General features: G+C 41.4%; 1 protein-coding gene across 1 annotated transcript in view; it reads right to left on the bottom strand.

The window, feature by feature from the left end:
• Window positions 1-20,550, bottom strand: part of LOC127443107 (ephrin type-B receptor 1-B) — a 412,296-nt gene that overhangs the window by 278,550 nt on the left and 113,196 nt on the right. The gene's annotated exons all lie outside the window — the stretch shown is intronic.

Here is a 20,550-nt window from a genome sequence, read left to right as displayed (position 1 = left end):
TCTAGGACAAACATGCATCTCTATAGAATCTTCTAGAGCAGCGACACTATGCAAAGAGCTGCTCTAGAACACAAAAACACAGAGGGATGCAAAGAGCAGCTCTAGAGCAGATATTTTCTATTGTAAAAACTGCTCTACATAAAATGAACTGTTTCAAAGCAGCAATGCACAACAGAGAGAGATGTTCTAGAACAAACACACTCCAGAGGGATAAAGGCAGCTTTTCTAGAGCAGACACTCTTTCTGGAAAGAGTTGCTCTGCAAAACATTACACAGTGCCAAAGTGAGCTATTCTAGAGCACTTGGACAATGTAAAGTGATTCTGAACTAAATTTTTAGAATGTTCAAGAGCAGCAACAGTCTACAAAGAGCTGCTCAAGAACAAACAAACACAGATAAGGTTATAAAGAGCAGCTCTAGAGCAGATATTCTCTAACGAAAAACTGCTCTTAACTGTTAAAAAACAGTAACACACTACAAATGGAGATGCTCTAGAACACAAAAACTCCTAAACATTACAGGGAACTATTCTAGAGCTGATAAATACTACAACAAGAGCTGCTCTAGAACTCTCCAGAGGGTTTTACACAGCTGTTTTAAAGAAGCAACATGCTACAGAGGGAGATGCTCTAGAGCACATACACTCCAAAACGTTACAGGGAGGTGCTCTAGAGCTGATAAATAAAACAAAAGCTGCTCTAGAACACTCCAGATGTTTCAGACAGCTGTTCTAAAGCAGCAAACAAACTACAGAGTGAAATGCTCTAGAACACACTCTGTGATACAGGGAACAGCTCTAGAGCTGATAAATACTACAATAAGAGCTGCTCCTCAGAGGGTTTCAGACAGCTGTTCTAAAGCAGCTCTTGCCATTAAGAACAGGCTCTAGAAAACATCCCAAAAATGACACCGCTTCCAGAATCGAAAAGCTCCTTAAAGTGTGGTCACATATACCTTTGCACCGCAAAATTCTGCCCATGAAGAAGGTGTGTGCTGGTGCTGAGCACTTGTGAAACCAAAAAAAAGAACAACAAAAAAAAACAATGAATTGCCAAGAAGCCTCTTTTTAATGCTGCACTTTATACTCTGGAAGAGTTAAATAAATTGCAAAATAAATAAATAAATAAAATTCTTTTAAAATGCTATCATTTTCTATTGTGAATATTCAGTGTAGCTGTGTACTGCCCACACAGAGCTCACTGTCAAACGAACCAACTTTCTATTGGTCAATGTGGCAAATTCACCTGCCAAAGTTCACCAAACATGAACGCCACACAAAATCCGCAAGGGTAAATTCTTCTGACGATCGCGCGGATTCCCATTTAGATGACTGTATTTCGGCCACTGAATTCTGCAGTGCGAAGTTAAATGTGACAGCGCCATTACAGCTTTTCTATTGGAGAGACAATCTACAGAGAAGGCCACACTAGAACAAACACACCAAAAAAGAGTTACAGTGTGCCGTTCTAGAGCAGACACAAGACAGATGCTCTAGTCTAGAATAAAACCAACCAACCACAATGTTATCGAAAGTTTCTCCTGAGCAACCACAACAGCGCTGTGTTTCTTAAGACTTTAGGATAAGCCGTTAGTGTCCTTTAAGCGGTCAGCTATTGTCAGACCTTATCAACGGGGATATCTTTGATTAGGAGAGAGAATAATCCACATACACACACTCAACCAAACACAGATAAGATAGCTGAAAGTGATAGAAAACCTGGACTCGTACCGACCATCAGTGCCAAAGCAAAGCAGTGATAGCACATACAAAATCCCTCATATTAATTTTGTGATATTGTGTGCAAGCACAAATTTGCATGCATGAGTAATTATTTGAAATCCACATGAGCATTGAAGAGGGTACTAAATACTGAACATGTCGCTATGATACTGTCCACTCTAGTTCTCATGTGCTGTAGGGTCCCCCTGCACTATGACATCATTAAAGTACTGTACAGCATGAGTTTCTGGAGTCAAACCGCATCAATTTTAATGGATCTACATCTCCTACTGCCACCTCCGGACATTCTCCTTCTACCCTTCTCTCTGGGTCCCTCACAGACACACACACACGAGATGTTATGACACACTATGTCTTAATTGCATCCCTGTGCGCTCAAGCTCTGAGCTAAGCCTGTCATTCTGGGATGGTAATAAGTAACAAGTGATGTCACAGGGGAAAGGGAAAATGATGAATATCTGCTCTCTTTGCAAAACACAATCAAAGGCTATGTGCCAAAAGCCAACTGTCATCTCTCGTCCTCTCTCTCAAATTAAAGGGATCACCCAAAAATGGAAATTCAGTTCATATTTACTCTTACTTGTATCATTACAAACCCATATGCTGTTATTTTATTCTGTTTAACACAAAAGTAGAATTTTTTGAAGAATCTTTACGCAATAATTTGCATACAATAACAGTTCACAATGACCATGTTTTTCAACCCCAAAAAGGATTAATAAACACATGCACAATAAATGTAGCCTATACGATTTGTGCGTTACATTTCATGTAATCTGAAGCCATATGATTTGTTTGAGAAAATTATGATAAGCCACCTCCACTGAGGTTTGCCCTTAGCCTGCATACAAAATTGACGTCATTGCCGTCGAAATAACACTCACTCTTGTGTTTAATCAGCAAACATGATACGCAATTTTTTAAGTCATTTTGGATTCGAGCTTCTGCAGAGGGAAGGATTATCAGTGAATAACGACTTACACAAAGCTACTGTATGGCTTCAGAAGACTCTACATATACTGAGAATACTGAGTCATATGGACTATTTTTATGGTCATTTCTTTGAGTTTTTTAGACCTTTTTTGGATCTTGGAAGTTGTGGTCACTATGAAGGGTCATTGTATGGTAAATAGCTAAAACCCCAATTCCAAAAAAAGTTGGGACAGTATGAAACATACTAATAAAAACAAAAAGAAGTGATTTGTAAATTATATTCACCCTTTGCTAAATTGAAAACACTACAACTACACATCATAAGATGTTTTTCCTTGTGAATGTATTATTATTATTATTTTTTTTAATTTACAGTTATTTCAAATCAGATGATTGCAACACACTCCAAAAAAGTTGAGACAGGGGAAATTTAAGACTAATAAATTTGACGAGTTAAAATAACAAGGTAATTTGAAACAGGAGATGTTAAACAGGTGAGGCAATCGTGCCATAGTATATAAGGAGCCTCCAGAAACAGCCTAGTCCTTCAAGAGCAAGGATCATTCGAGATTTGTCAATTTGCCAACAGATGCATCAGCAAATAAATCAGCACATTGAGAACAATGTTCCCCAAAGACAAATTGGAAAGATTTTGGGCATTTCACCCTCTACAGTGCACAATATACTTAAAAGTTCAAGGAATATGGTCAAATCTCGGTGCGTAAAGGGCAAGACGAAAACCATTTCTGAATGTGTGTGATCTCTGATCCCTCAGACATCACTGTCTTAAAAAAAAAACATCATTCAGTTGTAATGGATATCATGAACATGGGCTTGGGAATATTTTAGTAAACCTTTGTTAGTCAACACCATTCGCCGCTGCATCCAAAGATGCAAGTTAAGACTTTACTATGCAAAGCAGAAGCCCTACATCAACACTATCCAGAAGCGCTGCCGACTTCTCTGGGCTCGGTCTCATCTTAGATGGAAAGTAGAACAGTGGAACCATGTTTTTTTGGTCTGAAGAGTCCACATATATTTTTTGAAAAACACAGCTGTCGTGTTCTCCGTGCTGAAAAGGACCATCCAAGCTGTTATCAGTGTCAGGTCCAAAAGTCAGTGTCTTTATGGGTCAGGGGTGTGTCAGTGCCCATGGCATGGGTAACTCGCACATCTGTGAGGGCACCATTAATGCAGACAGATACGTACATATTTTGGAGCAGCATTTACTGCCGTCCAGCACTTATTTTCCAGGTCTTTTCCAGGGAAGTCCCGGAATTTTCAGCAGGACAACATCAAACCACATACTGGCCGAATAAGCAGAGAGTGCGGGTGCTAGATTGGCCTGCCTGCAGTCCTGACCATCTCCAATTGAGAATGTGTGGTGCATTATGAAGCGCACAATACGGCAACGAAGACCCTGTACAATTGTGCAGCTGAAGACCTGCATAATGGATGAATGGGGAAAATTCCACTTTTTAAACTTACGAACTTGTGTCTTCAGTGCCTAAATGCTTAATAAGTGTTATTAGAAGAAATGGTGATGTTTCACAGTGGTAAACACATGACTGTCCCAACTTTATTGGAGTGTGTTGCAATCATCTGATTTGAAATTACTGTACATTAAAAAACAAATAAAAATATGAAATTCACAAGGTAAACCATCATATAATGTTTAGTTGTAGTACTTTCAATATAGCAAAGGGTGAATATAATTTACAAATCACTCTTTGTTTTTATTAGCATTTTTCATACTGTCCCAACTTTTTCGGAATTGGGGTTGTACATGAACATTCTGCAAAGGTTCTACTTTTGTTTTCCATGGAAAAAAATAACAGCATACGGACAGAACTCGTTCTCTCTCAATATTTCTCCATCTTTCACCTCTTTCTCTGCAAATGCTTTGGTTAATAGTTGTCAAGCGGACAGAAAGGAGGACGAAAAAGTAGATGATAAAGGAGACAGAGAAAGAGGATGTAGGTCTATCACACTCTCTCTCAGCTAGATGAGCAAAGTCAGATGACAACCACTCAAACTTCCTACAGATGGATTCATAACATGATGTATAATTTGCGATAACGTGACAATCTCATCCCAGTCTTAAATCTCTCATCGCCAGCTGATCGAAAAAACACATTCACTAATATGAATCATAAACTGCATATTAAAACATCCATACAGAATGTGTCAATAATGCTCAAAAGTTTTTTTATCCAGATGTCTGCGGCGGCTGATGTTGAGACAATACAACTTTCTCAAACACAACCAATCAAATTGAAACCCACTTTACTAAGTCCATCCATGCTCACTCTCAGTCCATAATGTACAGACGCTAGCTCTGATCCAGAACCAAGGGAGATGCCCTCCTAGGCAGCATTTTCAGGCATCACAGACATACTTCCAATGCAAAGTCTGTAGCAATAAGCTGGCTTCCATTTCCTCCATATCAGTTAAGATGCTGCCTTAGAAGGTAGCTGTCTATGTAGACAGTAGACAGTGAGGTAGCTCACTGAGGATTGGAACAGAGCCACTGTAATGATTATATGGGCAATTACGTACAGTACATAGTAAATACAAGCGGGTTGTAATGCATTATTTCACTGTAATGTAATAACATGTCATTGCATGAAAACTGCTTGGTTGTTTACATCAGCAGCTGCCATTAAATGCAAGTTGAACGCTATGTAATCCATCACTGTCTTCAGCAATAGAGCTCATTCTGACAGAGAAGCGCTTTAAAAAAACTTTACTAAAATATTCTCACTCGCCAATAGAAAATGGAACTCAAGAATAATTCCTTGTTTGATTGAATTCCAAGACAATCAGAGATGAGCTTTATTGCTGTGGGTGGGGTAAAGCTCAAGTATTTGAGATACTGAATTAAATACACACACACAATGCAAGGAAACATGAAAAATGGCTGACATTACACAAGTGTTGTTGAGCGTAGGCTCTTGTTATTAAAGACACACATACTCTAATTCAATTTCTGTAAATAGCACAGAAGTTTCTCTAGCAGCTGGTGTCTCTGAGGAGTGGGACCTCTGAACATCAGATCCCTCAGGAGATACATCGACCTCCAGAGAAATCATGCATTTGTGCTTGTGTGTGTGTGAAGGGGGGAGGTCAGCTTCAGGCTTATTGATATGCAACATGTGACCAATAATAAATTAGCATAATGGTGCAAAGGGATCTTGTAATCTTTTTGAATACAAAAAGGCAACAAAGAGATGCAAAACAGAGACAATGAAAGGTAAGAAATATACAAAGAGAAAAAGAGAGAGAGTGAGAGCATTGTCTATAATGGTCAAGCAAAATACTAAAGAACATCTCAGTATTGTGACCATAAGTTTCTTTGCCAAGGTTGCTTTTTGTATTTTACTGTCTTAATGTTAAGGGATAGTTCACTCAAAAATTAAAAATTGGAATTTTCAGGTTATTCCTTTTTTTTAAGACTTTCATATTTAGGGATGGGAATCATAAGTAATGTATTGATTCCAGTTCCGATTACTCTTAATGATTACGGTTTCTTAATGGTTTCATTAATGATTCTTTTAGTATTTTTGATGAAGAAATATTTGGAAATAAGAAAAGCAGAGTGATACCACATGATGAGATGATTTTATATTTTAACAGAAGGTATTACTGCAAAAGGTGTTTACAGACTTTTTAATTATGTTATTAATTCATTTTTATTATATATATATATATATATATATATATATATATATATATATATATATATATATATATATATATATATAAAATACCACTTATGACAACAAAACTTAAAATGTGTATCTTTGCACATTGCCATATCAACAACCATAGAGCAATTACTTTGATTTCAGTCCAACAAACCTTGAGTACACAAAACACTAAAAGTTCTTGTTTAATTCTGAGTCGGACATGAATGATTTGTGATTCAGTAAATTTTTAACCCCTTAACAGAACTGAAAGTCATGAAAATCCAAGCTCACAGCTTTGATTAAATCCGAGCAGAACTCCACTCCCTAAACTTTAGGAACCTGAAAAACCATGGTGCAATAAACAAAGTTTTTTTTTTTTTAATCAGAACTCTGGTCCTGAGAGCCCATGTGATGTCAGAGGCCTTAGGCTTAAATAAAGCTGTGCAAATAAGGTTATTCATCTCGATGGGTCAGAGCACAATGACATCAGTGACAGCAGAGATATAACCTTTACCACGGCAACCGCTGCATCACTCACCCATTGGCTGGCAAGGCCAGTGACCCACAACCCTAAGAGTACTCGACCCCGTCTGTCTTTCTCTCTCCCACTCTTTCGTATTTACACCAGTATTCAGGAGTGAGCCCTTAACATTTAATGCTGGATAGTGCAAGTACAGAAAGAGCACATTAAACATTGAGAAGGCCTCTGGTCTTAGATCAATACTGTGGTCTTCACCATGAAATTACTTACCTGCACACACATATGTGCAACACACACGGTGTTGAGCAGCCACTGCAGTATTATATTGACTAAAACACCACACAGAAGGACACAGGATGGTAAAAACCCACACAGTGGCTTTAAATGCCTCCTTCTACCTATAAAAATGGACATTGATAAAGCAAACAAACATGTTCTGATGATCATTACATATATATATGGAATTTCCAACTTCCTAGGAAAAGTGCAATGGAACGGCACTTGAAGTTGAACTTCCAACTTGGAAACTCATATGGAAATCTTCAGCTACAATTTCGCCGAGATGCAGGTACGTGATGTTACACAAACATTTAGACACCCGGGTAGATGTACAAAGTGAGAGATAAACATTCACTTTTATTAAATAATATTGATCAATGAGTTAAAGTGTCTACATTACATGATTATTAAAGCTTGTTGAAATGTTTGAAGAGACAGGAGTTCAAAACAAGTTAAATTACACTCTCTATTGATAATCGTATACCTGTAGCACAAATGCTATCGTTGCAAAAAACAAAAAACAAAAAAAAAAATCACAATAAAATAGGGAAAATGGCCTTTACTCTGAAAATGTCTATTTAAAAGGTCTTTTGTTAACACAAAATTTCACATTGAATATGGCTTTTTGGCTAAAATATTTCTATGTATTCCCCTTTTGCTTTTTAGAACAGTTTAATAGACACTGAAAAAAAATGAATAAATAAATAAAAAAAAAATAAATAAAAAAAAAGTCTATGGAAAGCCAGAACATAGACAATCAAAACATATTTGATATTTATATGTAGCTATGTGTACTAGGATTTTTATGTATTTATTTATTTGACAATGACATTTCACTGTGGGTGGAGCTACCAAGCGCAATGCGATAAAAAAATAAACCAAGCCAATGTCAAAATGGCTTGTCACTTGTTGCACTCACGGCTAGTTAGGACAAAAAGTCTGATTAACATGGAAGAAATGTGATTTATCACGTCGCTCATGTTGCACCTAGAAAGAACATACTGTTATGCAGCCGGTGCCAGCCAGGCATCACTTCAGTCTATTACGATGGACTTCAGAGGATGAACTGATGCCAACTCCAACCATAAGACATGGAATACATGAAGTATGCCACTGCCTGAACCTTGGACTTAGGATAGACCTCACCGAAATTAGCGGCCAGTTGAACTGCGATGCACCTCACTGATCTCTGCCTGCATCACCTTGGTCTAATGATTGACTACACTCTTAAAACGGAATATATAGACTATCAATTAATTGCCAACAAAAGCCTTCATTAGCCAACTAACAAAGGACAATGCATCTATGTGAACTTCTGCAATTAATCCAGGATGAACTTCAAAGACATTAGTCATTAATCTTACAGTTTATACTGTGTTAATTTGATGTTTTAAGTTGAGTTTAATTATGTATAACAGATGTTTAAATTGCGTTGTGTTAATTTGATGTTATTGTAAATTGGTATATGTCTCATCACTGTCACGACTGCTATGTTGATCGGAACTGCACCCAAGAATTTCACACACCATTGCACTTGTGTATATGGCTGTGTGACAATAAAGTGATTTGATTTGATTTGATTGATTATACAAAATCTTTGTTTAAACACTGGCCCTTAACACTTACTTAGTTTACTAATTTTAAACCATGACTTGCACTGCACACAAATATCTAATATTGGCATTATATTCATACTGTTCAGCCAGAGGGGGACTGGCCCCCACAGTGAGCCTGGTTTCTCCCAAGGTTATTTTTCTCCATTAACCAACATTTTTGGCTTGCTCACTGGGGTTCTAAACACAAATATTATTTAATCAAACTACACAATGATGAATCTAAGACTTTACAGATATTACAGTTTAATTTTCTGTTAATGCATGATTTTCTGCAAAGCTGCTTTGAAACGATGTGTGTTGTGAACAGCGCTATACAAATAAAAATAAATAAATAAATAAATAAAATGACTGGTACTTTTTAGAGGGTTCCCACCCTTTTTTATGTAGAATTTATTTTCATGACTTGTCTATGACCATTCTAGACATTTGTGATTACTGGATATAGATTGTTTTAAATAATTTTGATTCAGACTTATTTGCAAATGAATCATTGGGGCCAATTTAAGAACCATATCGACTCATTCATTGAAAAGAACTGAAACAAAAGAACGATTCACTGACAAATCGGACATCACTGGGGATCGTGAGCAAGTTTCACTCCACACAAGACCAAAATCTAGCTCATGAAATATTTTAGAGGAAAGAAAAACTAGAAACATAAATAAACACTAAAGAAATTTCCATGACTTTTACAGGCCTGGAAAGAAACATTGAAAAAGCACTAAAAAGAAACAAAAAACAAACAACATTGTTTTTAGAAGACTGAATGGCTATATCATTGTTCTTGAATTCAATGAATATATCGATCTGATTATGGTAGTAGACTCTGGTAAAGGGACAACTGGACAGAGTGAAATGGTCTCATCTCAGCCTCTGCAAGAGTGCCATGACCAAAATCACACACACTTATCAGATACTTCAACACCTGTCCCTCCAGCCGACAGGGTGAAAATGAATCCTGAGCATTGTGTGAGAGTGTGTGTGTATGTGACTCAGGAGAAAGGAAATCCTTAGCAATGGCTGCAAGACAGTCAAACATTGGTGAACGAGGGAAATCAGTAAGTGCGAAAGAGAGGGAAAATAAATGTGTGAGTGTGTGAGAAGTGGAAAGAAAGGACAAGCTATGACTGATCAGAAAAAAAAAAAAGATCAAGAACAATGGAACAACAGCTTATTATCAGAATTCCTGTGCTGAGAAAAATAGACAGATGAAGAAGAGAGATCAAAATCTTGAAAATTAGACTTGTTTATTGCAGTTTGTCAGGGATCCTGTCATTATCCACCTTTGTTTTGTTTTTGTTTTTTGTTTTGTTTTTTTGTTTGTTTTTCATTATACTCATTGGGTACACCTTAAATAACTAGGAGGCGAGTCTCCATTTCAGACGGCACACCCATGGACCATCCATTGCATATTACACACAAAAAATGGCAAGAGCCTTCTCAAAATGGCAATTTTGAAAAGTATTTTCGCAACCAGGCTGATACAACGAGCGTGTGCGAAGAAACACTTGGAACTGGATTTGCCAAAGTTTGCAAGGTTAATGGTATCACATCTTTGAAAGTTACTTCAGAGATTTGTTTGAGATACTTAGTAGCAAAATTTCAGATTTACACATTCCTAAATGTCACATTAACAACAAAAGTCTGCATGGTAGGGCTTGGTGATATGGCCAAAAATATTATCAATTTCTTTTCTTTTTTTTTTTTTTTCCATATCATTCGATATCAGTATTTATCATGACATATAGTCCATACCATAAATGGGGGGAAGAAATGCATACTACATGTTTTTTAGACCTCAAGAATGAATGTATATATATAACAAGTTATATAAGTAAACCCCAGAGGGTACGATACCTTTAAAGTACGCTAAGTTTAGGATTTCATGTGTGTGTGACCTCTTTCGATGAAATTTCAGCAATTTCATCATCTTCAGCTGACGTTTGACTCCACTGAAGGACTTTCTTGTGACACTCCACACTACAGCTCAGTAGGTGGCAGTAATGCACCATAAGATGGATTGCCAAGCGCCAATAAACATCATAAGAGGAAGAAAATTAATCCAGGAAGAAATACTTGTTTTTCAGTCAACAGCTGTATTGCATTGTCAGTGCTGTCTTGTTCGGTACACAATGATATCATATTAGCCAGATAGCTGGCTAGTGCATACAGAACCTCATTACCGGTTTCCATGACAGCAGGGCTATGTAGCCGCTAGCCTGCTAATACTTCCTAACAGGCTGATTTCATGATTGTGATTGAGTTAGCTAGTTGTGTGTATAACTTTGCCGAACTGCTTGAGTTTTTTGCGAGACATAGGCTACCTGATCCAATTGTAAAGATGTAGAACATAAGTTAAATATCGAAAAATTTATTGTTTTCCAATTAATATCAATATTGTTTTATTGCCCAGCCCAAGTGCTTGGTCACTTTAAATATAAGTCAGATGGCCACTTCCTGTCTAAGTGGATGGTCCTTAGCCAGAACAAGCTGCAATGTGGACCAGACTTTATGCTGAGAGTCAAATGGCTGATTTTGCAGGACTAATATTACTCTGATTCATGCTGAACACTAACTCGCAAGTTACTAAACCATTTTTTTAAACTAATATTTAAATGAACAAACAAAGCCTGATCTAATGAAATTACTTAAAAGTGGCGACATTCATGCACTTTAGTACAGAAAAAGTGTTTTGATGTCAGAGGAAGTGTTTATGTACAGTTGTTTTAGAGCCTCTAGTGTTAATTTCACCAGTAAAATGAGCCACGTAAAAATTATTTTGCAAAAGTGTAGGTATTCCATGAGACGTGTTTCTATGAGACCAGGTTGAAAAAATAACTGAATTTGTTTCCTGAAAGCACTTCCATCCTTATGCTATATTCACAAAAATATTTGAAAGAAAAAAAATATATTATTTATTTTTTATTTATTTTTTTATTATTATTTGACAGGGACAGCGCACATTAATCAACAGAAAAATGACTGTCAGTGAGCCAGAGTTAGCCGTATAGGCTAATTTTCATCTGTTGTCCTTGGCTAGTTTTTAAAAAGGCAACCTAAAATGTAATTATTGCGATAAATGTTAAGAGGTTCGTAAAAAATGTTGGTGGTTTAATTATTTTATTTTTTTTAAAGAACATTCCAAGTCTTTTTGGAATTACAAAATATTATATTAATAAATATTAATAAAGTTAGAAAATAGGGGGAAAAATAGTAGTTAAGAAGAATTTTATTTTTTGGAATGCTTTGTGAATCTGGCCCCAAGTTTTATGTCCCTGAGCTTAAGTCAGATGAACTTGTTTCTGTAAGACAGGCTTCAAGAGTGGGACAAACTTCAACCTTGTCAAACACAAGCCCTAAACACAGGGAGCTGATCAGCTACAGAAAAACACATCCTCCTGAGTATTCCCTATGGCCATTGAGAGCTCAGGAAACAGGTGCAGAATGTCAAACAACCTTCTCAGTGTGCTGCCCTTCGAGACACTTGTTCCTCTCTTGTTCGGTATGGTCATAGATAATATGTATGCATTAACATGCTGACAGAAGTAGTGCCGAGCAAAATCACAGTCTGAAATTCGATCTATGATCCCCCTCTTCTTATTCTCCAACATCATCACATTCATTAGATACACCTTCCTCTTTTCCCTCTATCACCCCTTGTTAGTGCTTTTCCACTCTTAAGCTGAGGACTTGCCATTTCAACAAGTTTTTTGTCTCGTAAATTGTGCACAGACTTGTGTTCTTGCAACCTTTGTTTGAAAAAGTCCACTAGAATATAGGGTTCAAAAGGGTGCTCCATCTGTCTCATCGCCATTGGTTAGTGAGTGCTTTTACATGCACACCAATACACTGATAACTATCAAAAATCAGCTTATACAAAAAAAAAATTAAATTTTTTTAAAAAAAAATCCGACAACACAAGAAAATTGCGTTTACATGAAATTTGAAATCATTATGTTATTCTCTGCCTTTGACATCAAAACGTAAACAGGCATGCGCACAACACTTGCGTACATTGGATAATAACGCAGGTAACATGCAATGTGTATACATGCAACGTGGAATCAAGGTAATGGGCTAAAATCTACATGTCCCAAATGGTTTTTGCTTAAACCATTTATGACTTTACCCCAATAAAGGAAAGACAATTAAGGTGTTTACATGACCTTACACATTGTAGGCTTACTAAGCATAATTGGTGTAAGATCATTAAAGTAAAAATGCTCAGTGTCATGTTGCCTAATCTCTCACAGTTCACCCTCTTTGGCAATGAATGATTTCTGGTCAATTTTTCGCTGCAAACAGCAAACTTTATAAAGTCCATATTGGTGCAGAGTTCATAGTGGTCTACAACCCAACAATCATGCAACATTACAGTCCACACTTTAGTGACATAAAGAGGTCCGTAAGGGCTGATGGCACCATTTGAAGCAGGGCCTCTCTAACTAACACAACTGACAACTTGGCAGAATTTGAGGGCATTTAACTAAGTATTACTCCACTGACCAGTTGGTTTGGAGGGTGAAAGGGTATTAAGGTGCTGGGCATTACATCAGAGTGAAGTCTGATCTCCAACCTCTTCATTACCGCAGCTAACCAGCCTATTGTTACAGCTCTCTGAGTTTCTGCTCTTACTCCTGAGACCCAGCAGTCCAAAAAGAGTCTGAATTTTGTATGGATCCACAGTATGGCTTTCAGCTCAGCCGAACAAATAAGCTTATTGAACAAATAAGCTCAATCGACAGCATTCGTGGCATTTTTTGGTTGATTACCAAAAAAAAGAAATACAAATAATTTAGACTTGTCTCTCCAGTTCTTTAAAAAAAGGAAAATCTGGGTTACAATGAGGCACTGTGAATGGTGCCAATCCATAAATATTAAAATATGTAAAAAGTATAGCCACAAGACGTAAACTATGTTTTAACATGATTTTAGTGTGTAAAGCCATTACAACATAATGCCGTAAACTCTAAAACCCTAAAACAACAGTAAAAACGATGATTAAAACAATTTTACAGCTCAAATAATACACTAGTTTTAATAGAAGAATTAATGTAAGTGCTTTTATAAAATTATAAACTTCACAATTCTGCCTTTAAACTCTCCAAAAATTGTCCCCTTTTACTTTCATTGTAGGTCCTCACTGTTAAGGCCTGTTCATGCCAAATCTGTGACGATTTTGCAAGACGAACATGTGACGGAAGGTCTATTCACACCGATTAACCTCATGATGGCGCCGCGGATGGCCGCCTCAGTGTGGAGCGCTCCTACTGTTTTGTTGTTTTTGTTTGTTTGTCCTGTGTTTAGTAATCTTTATCCAGTCAGTTTTACCAGAGACGAACTGCTGAACATTCGACAGCTTATACCAGACAGTCTTTTCCTGGTTTTTGTATATTCAGACGTTTTGCTAGACATTTTATTTGGAGGCGCAGCTTTGTTGTTCAGGAGACGCAGGCGAGGAAGACAAGCCGGTGCGCTGGTCAAACTCCATTGGCGGGGCTTTCGAACAATGCTGCCAAGCATTCATCTTGCGAATCTCCGCTCTCTTTCTAACAAAATGGACGAACTACATCTCCAACTACAAGGACTTTTCAAGCTCTGCTGCCTTGAGCTTCACAGAAACCTGGCTTAGTGAAGCCATTCCAGACAGCGCGTTACATCTGCCGGGCTTCCAGCTGTTCAGAGCGGATCGCATTGCGGAGTTAACAGGGAAAACGAGAGGCGGTGGAACATGCTTTTAAATCAATGAAAGTTGGTGTACAGATGTAACAAGCTTAAAGAGGATGTGCTGTCCTAATTTGGAAGCACTCTTTATTAACTGTAAGCCTTTCTACTCGCCGCGGGAGTTTTCCTTGTTTATTTTGGTGAGTGTGTATATTGCGCCAAACGCGTGTTTAAATGCGGCGCTGCAACAGCTGGCTGATCAAATCACAGACATGGAACAACAATACCCGGACTCAGTTATTATTATTCTTAGGAATTTTAACAAAGCAAATCTCACACGTGAATTGCCCAAATACAAACAGCACATTGCATGCCCCACCAGAGACAGGAACATACTTGATTATTGCTACACAACAATATGCATATCGCTCTGTCCCTAGAGCAGCTTTGGGACTCTCTGATCACTGTCTGGTTCATCTTCTTCCAACCTAGAAATTAAAATCAACCAAGCCAGTAGTAAGGACTGTAAAGAGATGGACCAATGAAGCAGTGCAGGAACTACAAGCCTGCTTCGATTGCACGGATTGGAGTGTTTTGGGGGCTGCAGCCACAGACCTGGATGAGCTCACAGATACTGTTACATTATATATAATTTTCTGTGAGGATATGTGCATGCCTACTAGGACTTATTTAAAGTTCAACAACAACAAAACATGGTTTATAGCAGAGCTCATGCAGCTTCGTCAAGCCAAAGAGGATGCATACAGGGGTGGGGATAAAGTCTTGTACAATCAGGCCAGGAACACACTGAACAAGGAAATCAGAGTGGCTAAAAGAAGATACTCTGAGAAGCTGAAAAACAAGTTTTCAGCTAACAACCCTGCATCAATGTGGAGTGGCATGAAACAACTCACAAATTACAGGACTCCTACCCCCAACCCTGTGGTGGACCAACAACTGGCTGATGACCTGAATGTGTTCTACTGCAGATTTGAAAGGCCCAATCTCACACCCCACACCCACTCTGACCTTCAATTAACACAAACACCAACACCTCCTGCAACATGATCTGTGGATCACAAACAGGTCTGTGGATGATGCAGTCAACATGGGATTGCATCATATCCTGCAACATCTGGACAGATCAGGGACATATGCAAGGATCCTTTTTGTGGACTTCAGTTTGGCTTTCAACACTATCATCCCTGCTATTCTCCGGACTAAACTGAACCAACTCTCTGTTCCCACCTCTATCTGTCAGTGGATCACCAGCTTTCTGACAGATAGGCAGCAGTTAGTGAGACTGAGGAAATTCACTTCCAGCACATGTACCCCTCTTTCAAGCTCCTGAAGTTTGCAGATGACACTAATGTCATCGGCCTCATCCAAGAGGTGCTGTCATAACAACCTGGAGCTCAGCACACTCAAAACAGTGGAGATGATTGTGGACTTTAGAAGGAACACCCCAACATTGACCCTGCTCACCATTCTAAACAGCACTGTGGCAGCAGAAGAGTCATTCAGGTTCCTAGGCACTACCATCTCACTGGATCTGAAGTGGGAGACCCACATTGACTCCATTGTGAAAATTGTGGCTTTCAACACCATCATCCCAGCTATACTCCAGAATAAATTACACCAACTCTCTGTTCCCATGTCTATCTCTCAGTGGATTACCAGATTTCTGATGGACAGGCAGCAACTTGTGAGACAGGGGATACTCACTTCCAGCACCTGTACAATCAGCACTGGTTCCCCCCAGGAATGTGTGCTCTCCCCCCTACTCTTCTCCCTCTACACCAATGACTGCATCGCCAAGGACCCCTCTGTCAAGCTCCTGAAGTTTGCAGACGACACCAATGTCATTGGCCTCATCCGAGATGACGATGAGTCTGCATACAGAAGGCAGGTTGAACAGCTGGCTGTCTGGTGCAGTCAAAACCTTGAGCTGAACACGCTCAAAATGGTGTAGATGATTGTGGACTCCATTGTGGAAAAGGCCCAGCAGAGGCTGTACTTCCTTCGCCAGCTGAGGAAGTTCAACCTGCCACAGGCGCTGATGATACAGTTCAACTCAGCGGTCATTGAGTCTGTCCTCTGCACTTCAATAACTGTCTGGTTTAGTTCAGCTACAGAATCAGACATCAGAAGACTACAAAGGACAATTCGGACTGCTGTGAGGATTATTGGTTGCCATAACTATGTTCAATACACAGTTTAGTCTTTTTTTATATTTATCCAACACATCCAACCTCTTCTGCCATTTCATTCCTCTGAAAAAAATCAAACATTTGCACTGTACATAACATATTTGTATTTGCACTGTACATAACAGATAACAGATTTGTATTAGATTGCACTACGTATGTGTATGTGTGTATGTATGTATGTGTGTGTGTGTCTGTGTGTGTATGTACGTATGTGTATAATGTCATGGTTACTTGTGTAACCTCTGTTCCCTGATGGAGGGAACGAGATGTTGTGTCGATGTAGTGACACTAGGGAGACACTGTCACTCTTGGGAGCCCGAGACACCTCTGGTCTTTGATAAAAGGCCAATGAAATTTGGCGAGTGGTATTTGCATGCCACTCCCCTGGACATACGGGTATGCAACCACTCATTCAGGTTTTATGCTGAGGAGCCGAGACAAGGTCCGGCCATTTCAGCGGGTAGTTCAGCATTGTGGCAGGAGGGACACAACATCTCGTTCCCTCTATCATGGTTACACAAGTAACCATGACGTTCCCTATCTGTCACTCACTCGACGTTGTGTCGATGTGTATGAAACCCCACAACTGGCTGAACTGTGTTACGTGAACTGGCGGTGTGTGGTGGGCAGACCACTGTGTGCCTCATAGCCAGCACACCAGGTCAACACGTAACCTCCCCCAACATAGTTATGAGTGACGAACAGCCCTTTGGGGACAAGTCGACTACCCAAAAGATAGAGACAGGCTAACCCAGTCGTGGCCTCTTTTCCCCTTCTCTTTTTCCACTCCCTAAAAAAGTAGGGGGATTATCTGACTGGGCCACAAGGTCTAGTTGGGGGGTGTCCCTCCCAAGGGGAAGACACCGCGGAGACCACACCTCGCCCAAAGAGAGGGGGGATATTTAAGTGGAAAAATATGTCACATGATCTTTCCGACCATGTGGAGAGTCTACAAGGTAGATCCTACCCAACGGGGGAGGAGTTACTACAAACATGGAGACTGGGGCAGAGGGGCTCTACCCAAGGAAGACGCAGTTTGCCAACAGAGAAACAAATTAGCGGAAGATATATATCGCGTGGGGTTAGCCTTACAGGGAACCGCCACATGCCGAGCACCTACCCCAGAACAGGACTCTTAGTTAGCACGCGTACTGGGCCGGCAGCGAGTCTCTCCGAACACTCGACTGCCACAGGGCTCGGAGGAAGTCAACCAGGGAACAAAGTTTGTGAACACTACTGGGAATTAATGGCGCATGTCTTCAGCTCAAAAGGAGGTGGAAGGCACTATGTGCAAGCGATACACCCAGCTGGCTATCCCGGGCTTATCCGCTTGTATTGCATGCCACTACCTAGGATGAAACCGGTTCCACCCGGAGGTTGTAGAACCTTGCAAAGGTGTTGGGTGTTGCCCAGCCCGCTGCTCGGCAAATGTCTGTTAGAGAGGCAACCCTGGCCAGGGCCCAGGAAGCCGCTACACCCCTGGTAGAATGGGCTCGTAGCCCTACTGGGGGCAGCATGTCCTAGGCGTGATATGCCATGGTTATGGCGTCAATGAGCCAGTGGGCGATCCTCTGCTTGGAGACAGCGCTTCCTTTCCGCTGTGCACCAAAGCAGACAAAGAGCTGCTCAGAGATCCTAAAGCTCTGCGTGCAATCCAAATAGATGTGTAAAGCGCGCACCGGACACAGCAACGACAGGGCTGGGTCTGCCTCCTCCTGGGGCAGCGCTTGCAGGTTCACCACCTGGTCCCTTAAAGGGGTCGTGGGAACCTTGGGCACATAGCCCGGTCGGGGTCTCAGGATCACGTGAGAGTATCCCGGACCGAACTCCAGGCACGTTTTGCTGACAGAGAACACATGCAGGTCTCCTACCCTCTTGATGGAAGTGAGCGCAGTCAGGAGGGCAGTCTTCAAGGAGAGTGCCTTAAGCTCAGCTGACTGCAAAGGCTCAATGGGGGCTTTCTGTAGACCCTGAAGAACTACAGAGAGGTCCCATGAGGGAACGAGGCATGTCTGGAGGGATTCAGCCTCCTGGCACCTGTTAGGAACCTGATGATCAGGTCTTGCTTCCCTAAGGACTTACCGTCGACTGCGTCGTGGTGTGCTGCTATGGCGGCAACGTACACCTTCAAGGTGGAAGGGGACAGCCTCCCTTCCAACCTCTCCTGCAGGAAGGAATGCACTGATCCAACTGTGCATCTCTGGGGTCTTCCCGTCAGGAAAAACACCACTTAGCGAACAGACGCCACTTAAAGCATACAGGCGCCTCGTAGAGTGGAGGTTGACCGCTTAGGTGGTAGACTGCTTAGGTCTTCCGCGTACCATCCAGCGGACAGACATGGAGATTCCAGAGGTCTGGTTGCGGGTGCCAGATGGTGCCCCGTCCCTGAGAAAGAAGGTCCTTCCTTAGGGGAATTCGCCGGGGGGGGGCTGTCGCAAGGAGCGTGAGGTCTGAGAACCATGTCTGGGTGGGCCAGTAGGGTGCTAGCAGGACAACCTGCTCCTCGTCCTCCCTGACCTTGCACAGGGACTGTGCAAGTAGGCTCACTGGGGGAAACGCATATTTGCGCTGACCAGGGGGCCAGCTGTGTGCCAGCACGTCTATGCCGAGGGGGGCCTCGGTCAGGGCGTACCAGTGCGGGCAGTGGGAGGATTCTTGGGAGGCGAACAGGTCCACCTGTGCCTGTCCGAATCGACTCCAAATCAGCTGGACCACCTGAGGGTGGAGTCTCCACTCTCCCCTGAGGTTAACCTGCCATGACAACGTGTCCACTGTAGTGTTGAGGTTGCCCGGGATGTGAGTGGCTCGCAGCGACTTGAAGTGCTGCTGACTACAGAGGAGGAGACGGCGGGCGAGTTGTAACATAAAACGAGAGCGCAGACCGCCTTGGCGGTTGACATATGCTACCGTTGCCATGTTGTCTGTCTGAACTAACACGTGCTTGCCCTGGATCAACGGCGGAAACCTCCGCAGGGCGAGCAGAATTGCCAACAACTCGAGGCAGTTGATGTGCCAATGCAGTCGCGGGTCCATCCACAGGCCGGCGGCTGTGTGCCCGTTGCAAACAGCACCCCAGCCCATTTTGGAGGCATCTGTCGTGACCACGACGTGCCAGGAGACCAGTTCTAGGGGAACACCTGCCCGTAGAAACGAGAGGTCGGTCCGAGGGCTGAAAAGATGGTGACAGACCGGCATGATGACCACGCGATGCGTCCCGTGGCGTCATGCCCATCTCGGGACTCGAGTCTGAAGCCAGTGCTGAAGCGGTCTCATATGCATCAAACCGAGCGGGGTGGCTAACGCTGAGGATGCCATACGCCCCAGGAGCCTCTGAAAAATTTTCAGTGGAACCGCTGTTTTCTGTTTGAACGCCTTCAAACAGGCCAGCACCAACTGGGCACGCTCGTTCGTAAGGCGCACTGTCAAAGAGACTGAGTGCAGCTCTAAACTGAGAAAAGAGATGCTCTGAACCGGGAGGAGCTTGCTCTTTTCCCAGTTGACCCGAAGCCCTTTTCGGCTGAGGTGTGAGAGCAAGTCCCTGTGTGCGCACAACATGTCCCGAGAGTGAGCTAGGATTAGCCAGTCGTCGAGATAGTTGAGAATGCGATTGCCCAACTCTTGCCTTAATGGGGCAAGAGCTGCCTCTGCGACCTTCGTGAAGACGCGAGGAGACAGGGACAGGTCGAAAGGGAGGACTTTGTACTGATACGCCTGACCCTCGAATGCAAACCGCAGGATGGGTCTGTGTCGAGGAAGAATCGAGACGTGGAAGTACGCGTCCTTCAGGTCTACCGCCGCAAACCAATCTTGATGCCGGACGCTCGCCAGAATGCGTTTTTACGTCAGCATCTTGAACGGGAGTCTGTGTAAGGCCCGGTTCAGTACTCGCAGGTCCAAGATTGGCTGCAACCCACTGCCTTTTTTCGGTACGATGAAG

Source organism: Myxocyprinus asiaticus, chromosome 6 (assembly GCF_019703515.2).
Source record: "Myxocyprinus asiaticus isolate MX2 ecotype Aquarium Trade chromosome 6, UBuf_Myxa_2, whole genome shotgun sequence".
Taxonomy (NCBI): domain Eukaryota; kingdom Metazoa; phylum Chordata; class Actinopteri; order Cypriniformes; family Catostomidae; genus Myxocyprinus; species Myxocyprinus asiaticus.
This window is presented reverse-complemented; position numbering and strand designations above follow the sequence as displayed.